Below are 16668 nucleotides of genomic sequence, written 5' to 3' on the forward strand. Positions count from 1 at the left end.
CCCAAGTAACTGAGGTTCATCTGTTAGGACCTGCTCTCAAAACCTCAAACTCAAAGGGGAAAGTTCCAGCACACTTCTCTCTTCCTTCATAAAAGAAAGTCATCAACAAACCCCTTCATATAGCTGTAGAAGTCAGAGGCAATCAACCAATCACTCAAGTGCAAAGTGAATAAAAAACAATGCTCCCAGAGGGATGTGTCCAAATTCCATCCTCTTTCTTGCAGGAAACAGAGACCAAGTAGTGGTGGGCTCAGAAACATTTGTCCATATTTTTTGTTATGGCAAACTCTAAATTTGAAGACCTTATGAATAATTGGGACCTCTACTTTTTTTTTTAAGGAAAAGCAATGGTTATTGATATTTTTCTCAAGCTGTGCAATTAATAAACTATTTTTCCTTTATTTTTCAAAATCACCATCAGAACTGTTAACAAAACCTAGATTCATGCTGAAAGTCAATTGGTTTCCCCTCCAGTTAGAAAAACCAAATGACTTTAGTAAAATGGAGCACACAGGATTACAAGTAGAAATTCAGGCCCTACCACTTGCCAAGTGAATGAATTATAAGCAATTTTTCTTGCCTGTTAAATGAGAATCAGAACACCTATGCTCTCTGCCTCACATTTCTGTTTCTTACTAATAATGTTCACAAACATTATTCTCCGAAAATGTTGCAGTGTGTAAATGAAAATTACTGGTCTACTGTCTTGTAGGTGAACATTTTTTTATAAGCTCCTTTTTTAAAAAATTATTTAATTTATTTTTGGCTGCATTGGGTCTTTGTTGCTGCACGCGGGCTTTCTCTAGTTGCAGCGAGAGGGGGCTACTCTTCGTTGCGATGCACGGGCTTCTCATTGCGGTGGCTTCTCTTGTTGCGGAGCACGGGCTCTAGGTGTGCGGGCTCCAGTAGTTGTGGCTCGCGAGCTCTAGAGCACAGGCTCAGTAGTTGTGGCGCACAGGCTCAGCTGCCCCATGGCATGTGGGATCTTCCCAGGCCAGGGCTCGAACCCATGTCCCTTGCATTGGCAGGCAGATTCTTAACCACTGCGCCACCAAGGAAGCCCATGTAGGTGAACTTTTAAGCAAATAAATAAGTAAATAAATCCAGTGGTTACTGTCATTAGAAATACTGACCTAGGTTATACTATGTGTCCAGCAAAGTGTTGAACAAAAAAGTTGTCCACTAGGGAAACTGAATCCATTAGACCAGAACAGTATGTAGATCACCCAACAGGGAAAGCCATTTCTTCTGCAACAGGAGAAACTCAGCTTGGCCAAGTACAGACATAACACGATAAATCCACCTATTCATCCCCAAAAGTCTGATCTAAAGTTCTTTCATCTCCTACAGAAGATGTCCTGACTATGCAAGGGACTATTTAAATTCAGAGACCCTCTTATTAGTAAAGATCAGGGCACTAAACTTGAATGACTATGAGTTAACAAAACTTAATTCAAGGGTTTCAGTAGGTAAGAGGATCTGGAAAGTTGCAAGTTGACAGCAGTTTTGCAGTTGATCCTAGGACAGCTTAAAACAGAAGAACTCCTGCCTCCTAACTTCTCAAGGTTAGAAGCGACCTTTGAGGTTGTCTGGCTGAGAACATGCTGGGACAGGTATGGGTTAGAATCCTATGTGGTCCAGGTAAGTCTTTAACCTCACCTAGTTTAACCTCACTTAGTTTCTTTATTTATTAGTAAAATAGAGATTAAAAATATCTCTTTTGCAGTGCAAATAATCTGAAGCTTAGAGATGATATACCTAAAACCGGCACATATTAGATTATCAATAAATTACAGCTAATTTTTAAAAGTCAGTCGAGTGATTTTCAGATTTCTCCCAGTGTCAGAGCCCCTGGAAGCTGCAGATCACTGTGAAAAGTTGCTATAATTTACCAAATCATGTGAACCAGGAAAAGCTTATTTAGTAGCAAATATGACTCTATCTTATAGGTATATATAGTATCACAAAAACAACACATCTGATCACCAAAAGAAAGATTTTCTTAAATCCCCCCCAAACAATCTATTGAACTGGGTCGTGTGTCAGATCTTCCTAAACTATTTGTTGGCCACTTGTTGATTTGATTTATGCCTGAGGTGGGAGCTGGCAGCAGCTGTAACCAGACAAGCAGTGGTAGACAAATGGAGAAAAAACCTATCATTTCGATTAGCTGCACACCTCATAGAGTTTGCAAACCTCAACTAATAACATATTATTGATACTGATAAACTACTTTAATGATTTTGAAACTTTTTTGAAAATGAGGAAACTCTTTCTTTAAAAAGATTTTTTTTTTTTTGGCAGAAGCTCAAGATCTAAAACACAGAAAAGCAGAAGTCCCGAATGAAAAAACAGAACAAAAGCTGAGCAGCCTTTCTGTGAGCTTTGGGATGCCCTGCCCTTCTCCACCCCTTGAATGCATGTCTGAAGACTTCCTGGGCTTGGAAGGGGACATTCTAAAAATCCGTTAAGTCCAGCCCCTCATTCTGCAGATAAGGGAATTAAACCCCAAGGGACTGAGAGATCCACCCAAGGTAGCCCCCTGAGTTTGTGAAAGAACCAACACTAGGACCCAGGCCTCTGAATTCTCTGTTCAGCATTTTCTCCCATGCCACCAGGACGACTCCAAGGTTCCTAGCTTTGAATTCTTCAAATAGCATACTTGGGAAATTTTGATTTATTTCCCAAGATAACTGGTTAAAGAGATGAGGCAGAACCTTGGCAAAGCAGTCAACTCCCTAAAAAATTTACCTTCTCAAACTTGCAGGTTGATCAGATGTCCCTCCTCTGCCTACCTTCGCTATCGTGTTCCATAATGTACCAAAATTCTCTGTTTATATCAGACATCCTAAATGGCCTGTACAGTGTATCCAACTGTCTTGGACTGGTTGCCAACATTTAAAAATCAGAAGATTTTGCCTAAAAATTTGGATTTCCACCTTCTGTTGAAAAATGAAAAATTCTAGCAATACTGAACTTTCATTCCCAGTTGATAACACTCCCAGGAGCTGAGGAGAGGCAAGCACTCTCCACTGTGTCTCGGTCCCCACCAATCCCTACCTACTCGTGTCCATTATTCTCTGGTCCCTGTAGGCATTTGAGTTTGTGACCCATGGTCTAAAGCTTTTGTCTATAGAAGGATTTTTTGAGAATGGGACTTATAGGAACAAAGGTAAACCTAAGATACAGACATAGGGGATAATCTCATTTCAAAAGATGAGGTGAATGTCATCATACATAATGCTGCTTTCCTGCATTGATTAAGGAGGAAACTTTCAGAGTTTCCTGACTCGTTTATTTTTCTGAGAGCTGTTAAATTAACCACAGACTAATAGAGCTACAAGTCTCAGACTTGCTTTCCTGTGTGTCCCCTTTTACACGACTGTCTGCAGCACAACTCCAAACACTCTGCCGAGCCCCCGGGGAGATGTTATTAAACCACCCATCAGCCTGTTTCCTGCATCCCAGAGCACCTCCCTTAGCACTATGGTCAGGAGGAACTGGCTGAGAACCCCAGGATCAGCCCCAGGACTGGGCAACATGGGTGTGGACACAGCAGGCAAAATGAGAGCAATTCTTAAGGAGGATTCAGTCCTGCTCCCAGCGGCGGCAACCCAGGCCCTTGTGTCACATTCTTGCCCCTTGCACGTCCTCAAATCTGTTATCACTGCACATACCTCCCCCTGTTCAATCACCTTACTCTCCTCCATCGCTGAAACTTACAAAAGTATCAGATAAACAAATTCACCCAAAGGTTTTAATAGTTCAGAACTGTATATTTTTTATTTTAGCATCTTAACCTAAGTGTATATCACTAATAATAGAATTTTAGGAATCATGATTAGTTGGTGAAAAGAACATTTGGAGATAAAAAGGGCTTACCCTCAAATTATACCACAAAGGAGGTTTATTTACTTTGTACCTGAAGGGCCACCATTATATCACCTCCCCTCCTCCAGGACTTTGTTCAAATGCTACTTTCTCAGTGAGGCCTTCCTTAACCTCACAAATTAAAATTGTGACCCTCGGACTTCCCTGGTGGCACAGTGGTTAAGAATCCGCCCGCCGATGCAGGGGACACGGGTTCGAGCCCTGGTCCAGGAAGATCCCACATGCTGCGGAGCAACTAAGCCTGCGTGCCATAACTACCAAGCCTGTGCTCTAGAGCCTGTGAGCCACAACTACTGAGCCTGCGTGCCACAACTACTGAAGCCCGCGTGCCTAGAGCCCGTGCTCCGGAACAAGAGAAGCCACCACAATGAGAAGCCCACGCACCGCAACGAAGAGCAGCCCCTGCTCACCGCAACTAGAGAAAGCCTGCGTGCAGCAACGAAGACACAACGCAGCCCAAAATAAAATAATTTTTTTAAAAAATGTGACCCTCCCCCCTTGTCCCCACACTCCCTACTGCGTCCCCTGCTTTATTTGTCCCCATATCACTTAGCACCATGTAATATACTGTATCTTTTGCTGTTGTTTACTGTCTCCACCTCCACTAGAACATAAGCCCCGTGGGATAAAGATCTCTGTCTGTCCACCACATCCTCAGGGCTGTGGCAGTGCCTGGTCCACAGCAGATACTCAATAAAGGTTTATGAAATAAATGAACTTGTCACGTATCATGCTCAAGCCTCGGGTGACAATTATTTCAATAGATAACAGGGGACTTCCCTGCTGGCGCAGTGGTTAAGACTCTGCACTCCCAATGCAGGGGCCCAGGTTCGATCCCTGGTCAGGGAACTAGATCCCACATGCATGCCGCAACCAAGAGTTCCCATGCCACAACTAAGGAGTCCACGTGCCGCAACTGAGGAGCCCGCCTGCTGCAACTAAGACTTGGGGCAACCAAATAAATAAATAAATATTTTTTTAAAAATAGTTAACAGATAGAAAGGAGAACTTTTTTTTTTAATATAAGTTTATTTATTTTTGGCTGCATTGGGTCTTCGTTGCTGCGTGCAGGCTTTCTCTAGTTGCGGCGAGCAGGGGCTACTCTTCATTGTGGTGCGTGGGCTTCTCATTGTGGTGGCTTCTCTTGTTGCGGAGCACGGGCTCTAGGTGCGTGGGCTTCAGTAGTTGTGGCTCACGGGCTCTAGAGCACAGGCTCAGTAGTTGTGACGCACCGGCTTAGTTGATCTGTGGCATGTGGGATCTTCCCAGGGCTCGAACCCGTGTCCCCTGCATTGGCAGGCGGATTCTTAACCACTGTGCCACCAGGGAAGTCCAAGGAGAACTTCTTGATGATGAGAGTGACTACATATTTTAAAGCTGGAAGGTTGCTCAGAAGTTTTGATGTAATCTTTCCTTTATATACATATATATTTGGTGGAACGAACGTACGTATTTCCTTTCCTAAATACTTTCAAGGACGAAATACAGTCTTTTTTTTTTAAATATTTAGAATAGATGTAGGGTAGCCCATCTGGGAAGCAGGATGCTAAATGAGATTGATTTTTTTTTTTTTTTTCAAAATGCTACAGTGTAACCACATCATATGTAAGGTGTGGGGTGTGGGGTATGGTGATCGTGGTGGTGTGGTGTGTGTGTGTGTGTTTATTGTGGCAGTTGCATCTTTAACTAGATTATGAACCTTTCTTCTTTTCCTCTGAGCTAACAATGATGGAGTTTAGTTCTTTATCTGAAATGTGTCCTAGTAAATATATGTAACAGACCTAATTTGAAAAAGCAGCAGAGTATGTTCCTGGCTACTTAACTTTGCAGCACTGCCTTCCAGCTGTCCTTTGGGAAATAACTGTTTATCATTTTTGTTGTTGGTGTTGGTATTTATACCTTTTTACCATGCTTCTTTGAATTCTTCTAACAGCACACTTGGGAAACTTTGATTTATTTCTCAAATACAAACAGCATGAAGCCTGAACTTCTGGTTCAAGGGTTCTAACCTGGCACCAAGGTCAGAACACAAATTGACTGATGGGTCCCAGACCAGTTTAGATTCATGGTAGCAACACAGGTACTATTTGTTGAACTAACTGGCCAATGTTCTGAGCAGAGGTGGGCACCAGAGACCAGTGAGAAACAGACCATCTTAGCATGAGAAAATGCTGAAAAGTTCTTTTATCACTGCTATGACTGGAGATAGCACCAGTGAAAATTTAAAGACCTAGAGCATGTAAGATTAGGTTACCAATCACAGATCAAAGGAGTGTAGAACAGAGGCAAGGAATGACCTGCCTTCTAAGTACCTGAACTTATGAAACCTCCCGGACATAATCTCATAGTAGAACCTTAATTCTGGTCTCTATTACAATCTATCCTAAGGAATAACACACGTACAGGGTTATTCATTACAGTACTGTCAGTAAAGGCAAAAGTTTAGAAACAACTTAAGTGATGACCCTGGGGACCTGGTTAACCAAATTATGGAATACCCATACAATGGAATACAATAAAATCATTTTTTTAAATTTGAGAGTACTCTTTATGAATGGAATTAGAATGATTTCAAATACAAAACCAAGATGTGGGATAATAGAGTATGCTATCATGGGGAAAAAGAGGCAAAACAAGAATACATGCATACAATTATATTTTCTTGTATACATATGAAGTATCTCTGGAAGGGTACATAATAAACTGAATCATTGGCTTCTTCTAGAAAAGGACACTGGATAATGGGGGACAAGGTTTGGGAGAGACTTCTCACTGTATATCCTCTTGAATTTTGAACCAGACAAATGTAACTCCTAGTCAAAATAAATAAAATTAACATTTTAAAATAAAAAAAATTACATTAAATAAGGTTTTTAAAGTTAATTAACCCTCTTGGGGGGGAGGGGCGGTACAGGAGGTGGGTAGTGGGAGGTACAAACTACTGGGTGTAAGACAGGCTACAAGGATGATATTGTACAATATGGGGAATACAGCCAACATTTTGTAACAAATGTAAATGGAGTGTAATCTTTAAAAATTGTATAGAAAATTAAAATAAAAACGTTAAGGAAGCCCTTCTTAATCTATGATGCCTCATTCTTGCACCATTTCCATGGGTTTGAAATTTTTTTCAAAATAAGAAGATCAAGTAAAAACACACAAACGAACGAAAAAGAATATGCTCTGCTCTGGGGTAATAAGTTGGGTGCCTCCAGCTTGAGGCTGTCAAGGAAGGGGAAGTGCCAAAGATAATTTGCTTGCTTCAGAAGTATACTTATATTGGCCGGAGAGCTGAGCGCAGAGTGGAAACCCTTTCTTTGCTGCCATCATGAAATGGGTTTCCAACACTGGCAATGCAGTTTCTGATTGCGCCATCAGAATCAGGCACAACCTTCTTTAACTGAAAATGGCCAACTCCCCCTTGGGTTGGTTCAGTACGGGGGGGGGGCGGGGAAGAAAATGGCACAGTTAACCCTTTCCCTCCATGCTTTGGCAACCGAGCAGATAAAATGCCAAACATGTAGTAAAGGACTTAAACGAAGTCAAAGCTTCGGTTTTGGAAAAATTTTCTTGGCCGACCTCTGGGAAGAGAGGCAGTCCCTCGGGGACTCATAGCAAACAAGGTATTTCCTCTGTGTGGGCTTAGCAAGAGTAAACGTGCAGTGAGGTAGTTTATGATGGAGGGATGCTTGAATGAAAAGGGAGGAGAGTCAACAAATCGTGTTTCAGTCCTGACTCTACCTCAGCACTTATCATAGGATCTTAATTTTTACAGCCTGAGTAGCCTCCTCTATAAAATGGAATCATAATCACTGCCTCACCCACCTTCCTGGACCAAAAGATATAAAAGGTTACAAAGCATTTTTAAAACTCTGTGGCACTAGAGGTGAACATTAGGGAAATAAACATAAGACAAAATACCTTTTGGTGATAATTACGAAGTTTTCAGAGAGGTAAACATATCTTTAGGATCCGATACATCATAACTTTCTAGTCTTAAACCTACATCTGCTGCATTACCTGGGACAAGTCCCCTAGCCTCTCTGAGCCTTAGTTTCCTCACTGAAAAATGCTGTTAATGCTACCTACTTAACAAAGTAGTTAGCTATGAGAATTAGGTGGAGTAACCTATACAAAATGGAGAGCTCACCAGTTTCTTTCCCATGTACCTTGGGTAATGAATCATGGTCTCAATCAAAGGATACTTCATTTGCTGATTTGCTTCATTCCTCAAACTCTCTGTACTGTCTCTCTATTTTTCTGTAAACCTATAAGTGTTCTAAAAAATAAAATCTATTAGTTTAAAAAAATATGTATTTAAAATGTAAAGTGATTGAAAAGGGGGACTCTGGAGACAGATTGCTTGAGTTTGAATCACAGCTTTGCCGTGTACTAGATGGATGACCTGGGGAAATTTAGTAACAGCTTTGTACTTCAGTTTCCACATCTATAAGCACTATGAAAATTTTTGCTATTAATATAAAATAATACTAATTATTACTTTTATTATTATTACATTGCACTCAACAATGAGAATACAGTGATGAACAAGGCAATTTAAGCAAAGCCCTCTGAAAGCACCCACCGTTATCTTAAATGTAGACACAAAGAGGTTAAGTTACTCCACCAGGGCCACATAGCTAGTTAATGAGAGAGGACTAGAGAAGACCAGCCAGGACTAGTTAGAGACTTCCAGATTGCAAGCCACTGTCTTTCCACTGTCCCATGCTGTGCAACCAGATTCAAACCTGGACACCGCAGAGTCCTGGAACTACCACAGTGGATTCGGGAAGTCAGTTGGAATTGGCCCAATAATTCTGTGCATTCCTGACCTCCACCCTCTTTCTACATCCCATTCCTTAGGGTGTTGCCCTTGCATGGCTTACATGTGGATCTTCCTGCAAATTTCAGATTTGGAGTTCACGGTGGAGACAACGTGGAAATGCCACATCCCCCATACCACTTGCATTTCTTTTGTGCTTGTGAATCTTACACAAGAACAAAGGTTGAGTCTCTCAGAGACGTTCTGGAAAGGGACAGATCCAGGTGTGGTGGGGCCTGAAGTGTATACAATACTGCGGGCTCGCTTTTAGGAAAGGAATACGTAATTACAAATTAAAAATTAGGTACCAGGCCTTGGAATGCATGCAAATGAAGGGCCCTGAAATTTAAGCATTATTAGCTTCCTGGTAAATCCAGCTCTGCTCCTACAGTGACTAATTCCCTTCTTTCCCTCTTCCCTTCATCTTTGCTTCCACCCGTGTCACTTGCACCGGCCCTGCCATCTAGCACTCACGGTGCCCCAGGCAGTAACTTCTTCTTAAGTTTACATTCTGATTTAAAAAATGAACTTTGCTCCAGTCTGCAGATTATTATCCAAATTATGATACAGGCACAGCTCTTCTTGATATGAAAGAATAAAATGATGTACAGTTAACCTGTGGGTGGCGTGTAATCATGTTACGTGGGGCTATGCATTAGACTTGATAGACCACAAAGTAGCCAGAAACTTCTGTTTTCTGTTTGCATTTGTGAACACACCCAGGGCCAGGCTCTTCTATGTCTGGGACATTCAGCAAATAAAATGATCCTCTCAGAAGGGGCTGGGGCTGGGGTTGGGGGTCCCTGGCGGCCCAGTGGTTAAGGCTCTGTCCTTTCACTACAGGGGGTGCGGGTGTGATCCCTGGTGGGGGGAGATCCTATGTGCGGCAGGGCGCTGCCAAACAATTTAGAAAAAAAAACAAAAAGAAGAAGGAGGGAATGATATAACAATCTAGAGAAGAGAACATCGTATAGTTACGCATAATTATGCATGATTAATAGAATATTTTTACACATGCCATCTGACCTAACGCTCACACCATTTGATGTACGTAGTGTGGTTTTATTAAACCCCTGCCCCCGGTGACAGATTGGAGACTGAGGCCTACAGCGACTGAAGTTTGATTCCGAACACTTCCCTGCTGATTTCCTTTCCCACAGCACCACCCCCATTATCCTCACATTCAGGGGACACAAAGAGCGCACAGGCCGCAACTGCACAAAGAACCCATAGACAAAGTAAGTCGAGGCTGTTTTGTGGGTGATTTGGGGACGGGAACTTGTTCCTTGTGGGTAGGGGTGGGGTGGAGCTATTTTCTCGGCTGGGATTATCCCGATGAGTCATCTAGGTTGATCCCATGATTTGCATAGTTCCTCACCTTTCCCCTCCCCTGGACAGCAGTATCACCCAACCCTGGAGCCGGGATCGCATGTGCCCTTCACTGCCCTGCTTGTCCCCGGCAGCCCGCTCAGTCGGGGCCTGGCACGGAGCCACCAGCCCGAAGCAGGAGGGGAGGAGGCGTGTGTCTCCCAGTGGCTGTCAGCTTTCCCAGCTGACTCAACTCGACACCTCCCTCCCCCCGCCGGGCACACAGCCTCCTAACTCTCCAGTTTTCAGGCTTGTCTGATGGTTCTCAGTGGGGAGCACCCCCTTCCTACTGCCCGGGGCGCCTGGTCTGCAGCCTGGGGCTGCCGGCAGCGGCACCAGGGCCCCCTGCCCGCTGGCCTGGCGGGCCCTCTCTCAGGACGATTCGAACCTGCTGCAATGGAGAGTTCAGAATATGGGTCAAGGTGCTCTCAGAAGGGCCCAGGGGAGGATCACCTGACCGGGAGGTGGATGACTCAGCGGGAAGGGAAGGGGTGCGGGCTGGAATCTCCTGGCCCACGGGGCCTGGAGGAGGAGGGCAAGTTGTCTCCATCTGGCTGCCTGCCAGGGGAGGAAGAAGAAGGAGACGGAAGGAAGGATAAAATGACCGCGGGTGACCCGACTAGGGTGGAGTCCAAATCCTCCCCAGAGCAGACTGTCGCCCTCACGGAGCTGAAGCCACTCCCAGGTCAAATTGCCACTGTGGCTGTAAAGACCTAATTAGCTGCCTCCCCTGCCCAAGTGGGAAATCAAAAGGACAGAGCGCTCATCTCTCCAGACTCCAACCACCCAAGGCCCCTACAAGAAACCCAAGCCACCGGCCTAGCATGCAAAGGCAGCCGTCCCTCACAGAGGCGATTTGGTTTCTCCCCCAATTAATCCCGAATGTGAAAATTACTAACCCATTTTATTTTACATCTCCACGCGGCGGGGGCCTCCTTTCAAGGGTGTGGCAGGGGCCGCAGTTGCTGGAACAGCAGCTGCGCTGTCTGAGCCTCACTTCCTCTGGCTCCAGCTGCAGGTTCGTCAGGGCCAAGCAGGGAGTTTCCTCATTCTCTGGGCTTTCGGCTTTTCTAGGCGGCCACCCGCACCTACCACCCTCCGCAGCTGCTCGCCCGCCCTCTGTGGGTAGCGAGTTTGGGACTCCCTGGTCCCATGAGTCAGAGCCAGGCTGGAGACAGACAGCAGGCTTCCTTTATTAAATCAGCCTCCTGCCCTGTACACCACAGAGGGAAGCTATAATTACTCGTTTGGCCTGGCTCTGAGAACTGAGCCACAAATGCTTGACTAGGAGGGATGGTTCCTGATTCCTGCATTTATCTAGTGCACCCCAGTTTGGAAATACAAACAACAGCCAGGGGTTCAAGCCTGTTACGCATATGTCAGATGTTTTGCACATATAACAGCGTGCGCTGGACCTGGACACTGATGGAGATTGCTAGAAAAATTGCTATATTAATGCTGCCAGGAGTTTTTTGTTTTGTTGTGTTGTGTTTTGTTTTTTTAATGCGTCCTGCCTTGTTGCCAGTCTCATTTGAGGCAGGCTGCTCATTGCTGATGTTGGTTTTTAAGAGATAAAGGAAAAGGCAACAAAACATTGTTTTGGATCCTCAGGACTGTTTTAGCCATCTGGCATAGAGACACAAAATCTCTGGCCTCCCAGGGCCTACAGAAGTGTTTGAAACCTGAACCCTGAAAAAAAGAGTTGGCTCTAAAAGAAAAAATTAAACCACCAAATGAAAATAATATAGCCAATCTTCATTAACTGTTCAATTTACTATTCGTTGGCTTATTCACTCATTCATTCATTCATTCCTGGAAGCGTACATTTCTGCCATTCATTCACCAAAGATCTGCTGAGCTGTTTCTCTGGCCAGGTATAGTTTCAGGCACTATAGTTTCAGGGCTACATAAGTGCTAAACCAATTAAAGATATAGACAGAACTAAGCAAATATTCCTGCCCTTGTGGGTGAATAACGGACACAAAAATAAGCAAATTATATGGTATGTTAGAGATAATAAGTGTGATTGATAAGAGGAAAAAAATAGAGCAGGGTTAGGGGAATTATTGGTAAAGGAGAAATTCATAAACATCTCATGACATTTAAGAACAATTTGCAGGTTAGAGTTCTCTCACAGTGAGAGTTCTCAAGTCTGCATAATAATTGCTGAGAAATTATAACCAATCATAAATGAGTTACATTTGACTACAGTAAAATTATAAAAATCTTCTAAGCTTTGTTTAGAACCAAAATTTGGGTGCATGTTAAATATATCTGATGGGAGATAAAAAGTAAAAGTGCCAAGGCATCTGACCCTGCCTCTGGGTACCGGTAAGTAAAGGCACTTCGTTCAAGTATTACTGGATACCTATAATATAGTGGTTAAGGGCTTGGGTGTCAGATGCCAGGGTTCAGGTATGGTGAATGGATCCATCATTTACTATTTGTGTGATTCTGGGAAAGATATTTAATTTCAGTTCCCCCTCTTTTATAAGAGGGTAATATAGAACCTACCTTATAGGGTTTCTGAAATGATGAAACAAGATAATAAAAGTAAAGGTGTTAGTTAGGATAGCACCTGGCACTTAGTACGTGCTCAATACCTGTTAATCTATTATTATCGTTGCGGTTAGGATGATCACAGTGATGATAACAATGAGTTGCCAGGCACCGTGCTAGGTATTGGGGACCCACAGCTGAAGAAGACAATGACATGGTCCCAACTGGGAGAGACTTTGCAAGCATGTTGTGCTTCATTAAATCTCACGGCCCCCTGGCAGGGTGATCCCCACTGCACCACTAATCATTGTTAACCATACTTGGATGGCCGATAAAAACGAACAGACCACAGTGAGACACCATTTGATAACCTTTCAGTTGGAAAAAATTAAGAAGCCTGATAATGCCAAGTACTGGAGAGGAGGTGGATCAATAGGATCTTCACACGTTCATTGCTGGTGAGATGGTAAATGGGTACATTCACATTGTTTTTCAGGAGGTGTGTGCAAAACATTCAGCTCAGCATGTTCAAAGGAGTGGAAAGCTGGTAACGACTCAAATGTTCATTGACAGGAGAATAAATTTATACTTGTGGGGCCTCTCACCTTCTGAGATGGCCCACCCTCTGTCTGTGGAGTGTGTTTCTCCCAAGGCAGTTTTCGCCTTTTGAGATGGACCACATTCTTTCTATGGAATGTGTATCTCTCTAAATAAATCCACTTCTTACCTATCAAAAAAATAAAAAGTACTCATGGGATGTGATAAAGAGGACAAAGGGACCATACATAGCTCTATGCTACAATATGGATGAATTTTAGCAATATAATATTTTGAGGAAAAAGTATATTTCAGAAGACTACATACAGCAGAATATTCTCTTAAGCAAGGTAAAAACAAGATCTAAGCAATGCAACTTTTAGAAAAATATATTAAAATTAATTTTTAGAAAAGCAATGAATGGTAAAGTCAAGATTCAGGATGGGTGAGGGAGGCGAAGTGATGGGAAGGGCTGAAACACATAGGGAGAAGTGGGTGGTGGGTTCACAGGTGCTTACTGTATTATAAATAAATAAGTAAACATAAATAAATAATAAATAACCAGATGCATGCTGTGCAGGGTCCAAATGAAGACGAAAGAATGTCACGAATCAAAGATTATGAATGATCCTGTGTACTTGGATTCAATAAAAGAGAAAATGAAACTCTACTCTTGGGATGGGTGTGAAGCACACCTCGGAAGGGTGTGGGCTTGTCAAGACAGAGTGGATAAAGGACCCTGAAGAAGGGCAGGGGTGTGTGAGTTTCCATGAGGATTAGGCAGCATTGACCTTGGAGGTGGGGGACCCTTCACCAGTCACGTGCTGCTGTGCCGGTTCAGAATTGTCACCTGCAGTCAGAGGGCAGGAGCAAGTGGTCACTGTGATGGGGGCAGCAAAATGTCCCTGGCAGAGCCCTGTTCACGTCCGGGGTCTATCCACGTGGTGGCTGGCCCTCAGTGCCCTCTCCCTGGGGTCTTTGCCAGGCCTGCCCTGGATAGACTTCTAGTTCCTGTGTGTTGTTCTCTCTCTGCCCGGCCTGGCCCTGACTTGAGGGATGCTGGCTGTGTGCAGAGAACCCCGTTCCAGCTGGGAGTCCTGGCACCTCCCCCAAGGAGATGCAGTTTGGTCACTGAACCCACAGTCCTAGCCCTTCTCTCTCTTGCTCTGGGGGGAGCCCAGGGGGAAGTGCACTCAGACAGCTAAGATGCCTGCAGTCATGGCCAGGCCCATGGGTCACAGGCTGGATGGAGCAAGCACGTTTTCATTGATAAAAAGGCCCCGGAAGCTGGCACCAAGCAGAGAAAGCTTGTTAGGCCCAGGTGATTGATTTCACGGACAGAACTAACTGGGATTCTCAGAGGCACACGGAGGGCGGTCCTGTCTCTCTTTTGTGCTACTGCTGGTGGGGTCAGGGCTTTCAAGTTCTGGGAGCTGCTCAAAAGCCCCTCACCCAGCCCCACGCTCCAGAACAATCATTGATACCTCAAGAGACTGGAATCAGAAAGACCCTAGATCAGGTTGTAGGTGGGCAGTTTCTAACTGTCTCATTAGTTTAATTCTCTAAACCTAAACAACGGGGAAAATCATATGGTCATTGCCTGACTAAAAGGCATCAGTGAGGACCACATGACATAACTGAGAACAAAGTGCTTATCAAACAGAAAGGTCCAGTACATTTGTGTTAGAACACACGCCCGTCGAGGGTGGGAACTGTGTCTGACTCCTTCTCTGCTGGACTCCCAGGATCAAGGACAGTGCCCGGCACGTAGTAAGTGCTCAATAAAAATACTTCTGGAATGAATGAATTGGAGTATTATGGATTAGAGTAAAACTAATGATGATGAGGATCATTCCTGACCATGATATGAAAATTAATTTCATCTTGACTACATACCAGGCAAAACGCTAAAAGCTTTTCATTGATAGTTCCATTTAAGCTTCACAAAAACCCAATGAAGGAGGTGCTAGTATTATTCCCATCCTGCAGGTCAGTTAATGTGATCCAGGGAAGTTAGTGATTTTCCCAAGGCCACACCCTGGCAGAACAGGTTATTACCCAGGTGACATATTTAGGGGGTTCGGAGAGGCTTGTTCCCCGGAAGCGGAACACAGGCAGCCTTGGTGCCTGAGAGGCCACCATGATATCAGTGGATTCTGACACCTTGAATGCCGCAAGATTCCAAATGAAAGTGCAGACACCTCTGAAAAACAGTTAAACCTAACTGTCTCATCAGGGAATAATCTGGCTTATCTGTTTTCTTCCTAAGTGTAGATGGTGGGGTTCTCTTGCAGGGATGGGATTCAGGGGAGTTTCCCCGAGTGAGTGGGGATTACACATGGCAGACTGGAGGGCTGCTACGAAGGGGGCTGAGAAAGGGTCCAAGATGCATGTTGGCTGTTCTGTTGAGAATTGGCCTAGGACTTCAGGAGGGCAAAAGGGTGTTTGGGTCCCCAAATCGCCTTTATGGGGTGTTTTTACAGAGCAGCTGGAGGACCCTGGAAGAAGGCTATCTCAGAGAGGGGTAGCAGTATTGGGGAATTATCATAGGAGCCTTGCTTTTATGTTTGAATTTTTTATAGTAAGAATATATTCACTTACTACTTGTGTGGTTAAAAATATATTGAAATAAATGAACAACTAAGTGAAGCGGGGGTGGAGGAAGGTTGAGAAAAGGTCATGGGTTGGATCCTCCAAAGGAACGCAGCTTCCAAGACTGCAGAGCCCGCGCCAGGCTGCAGCTCTCCAGGGCTTGGCTGATTTACTGGAGATGAACGGCAGCCCCCAGCATTCCCAGGGCATGGCGGCCAATGAGCCTGATCCACAGCTGGGGGGGGGGAAGTATTTGCCTTTGCAGTTGGCAGCATGTCTGTGCCTCTGAGCCTTCCTCATGAGAGACTCATTATGCAGTTTGGTCACATGCCCTATGCATTTTAATGAATGAGTCAGGGGACAGACTCAATTTGAAAGAGGAATCGAAGCTCTCTAGGCTGGGTGAAGGGCTCTCAAGGGATGCTCTCACAGCTTGGATTACAAGAAAAGGAAAGAAGGAAGCTATTTCCGTTTAGAAAAAGGAAAGGAAGGTCAGAAGGAAGGAAGGAAAGAAGGAAGGAGAGAGGAAGCAAGGAAGGAGGGGAGGAAGGAGGGAGGGAAGGAAGAAGAGAAAGAGGCAGAAAGAACGGTGTAGAGTTCAGAAAACAGTCCTGGAACAGATGCTGCTCACCAGACACTCCCTTGCTCTTTACCCTCCACTTATTTACTCAAAACATTCAGTGCTTTTTAAGTGTCAGCTACCATGTTAGGCAGGGGAGTTACAAGACAAATGAGATAGAGTCCTTGCCCCAAAGGTCTCTGCAAAAACCAAATGGGTTTGGTCAAGTCAGAGCAACTACACAGGGGTCTAATTTGGGAGGTGGGGTGAGCAAAAGAAGGTCATGCTCACTCCCTTCCTGGGAAGGGAGGTCCCTTACTGATGGTCAAGGGCTATCATCTCTCTAGCGCTTCCCGCTTGCCAGACACGGGGTGAGCAGTCCACGGTGAGCATCTCACTG

At 44.4% G+C, this 16668-nt stretch overlaps 1 protein-coding gene across 2 annotated transcripts in view; it reads right to left on the bottom strand.

Annotated features, from left to right (window-relative positions):
* The window catches only part of CHD9 (chromodomain helicase DNA binding protein 9), a 244096-nt gene that overhangs the window by 204350 nt on the left and 23078 nt on the right, over positions 1-16668 (bottom strand). The window contains exon 1 of one of the 2 annotated variants that reach the window (XM_019932510.3): positions 10981-11134. The exons of the other annotated variant lie outside the window; for it this stretch is intronic. The gene's annotated coding sequence lies outside the window, so the exon portion shown is untranslated. Of the gene's footprint in view, positions 1-10980; positions 11135-16668 lie in introns of those variants that run through there. 2 annotated transcript variants of the gene reach the window in all.

Source organism: Tursiops truncatus, chromosome 19, assembly GCF_011762595.2.
Source record: "Tursiops truncatus isolate mTurTru1 chromosome 19, mTurTru1.mat.Y, whole genome shotgun sequence".
NCBI lineage: Eukaryota > Metazoa > Chordata > Mammalia > Artiodactyla > Delphinidae > Tursiops > Tursiops truncatus.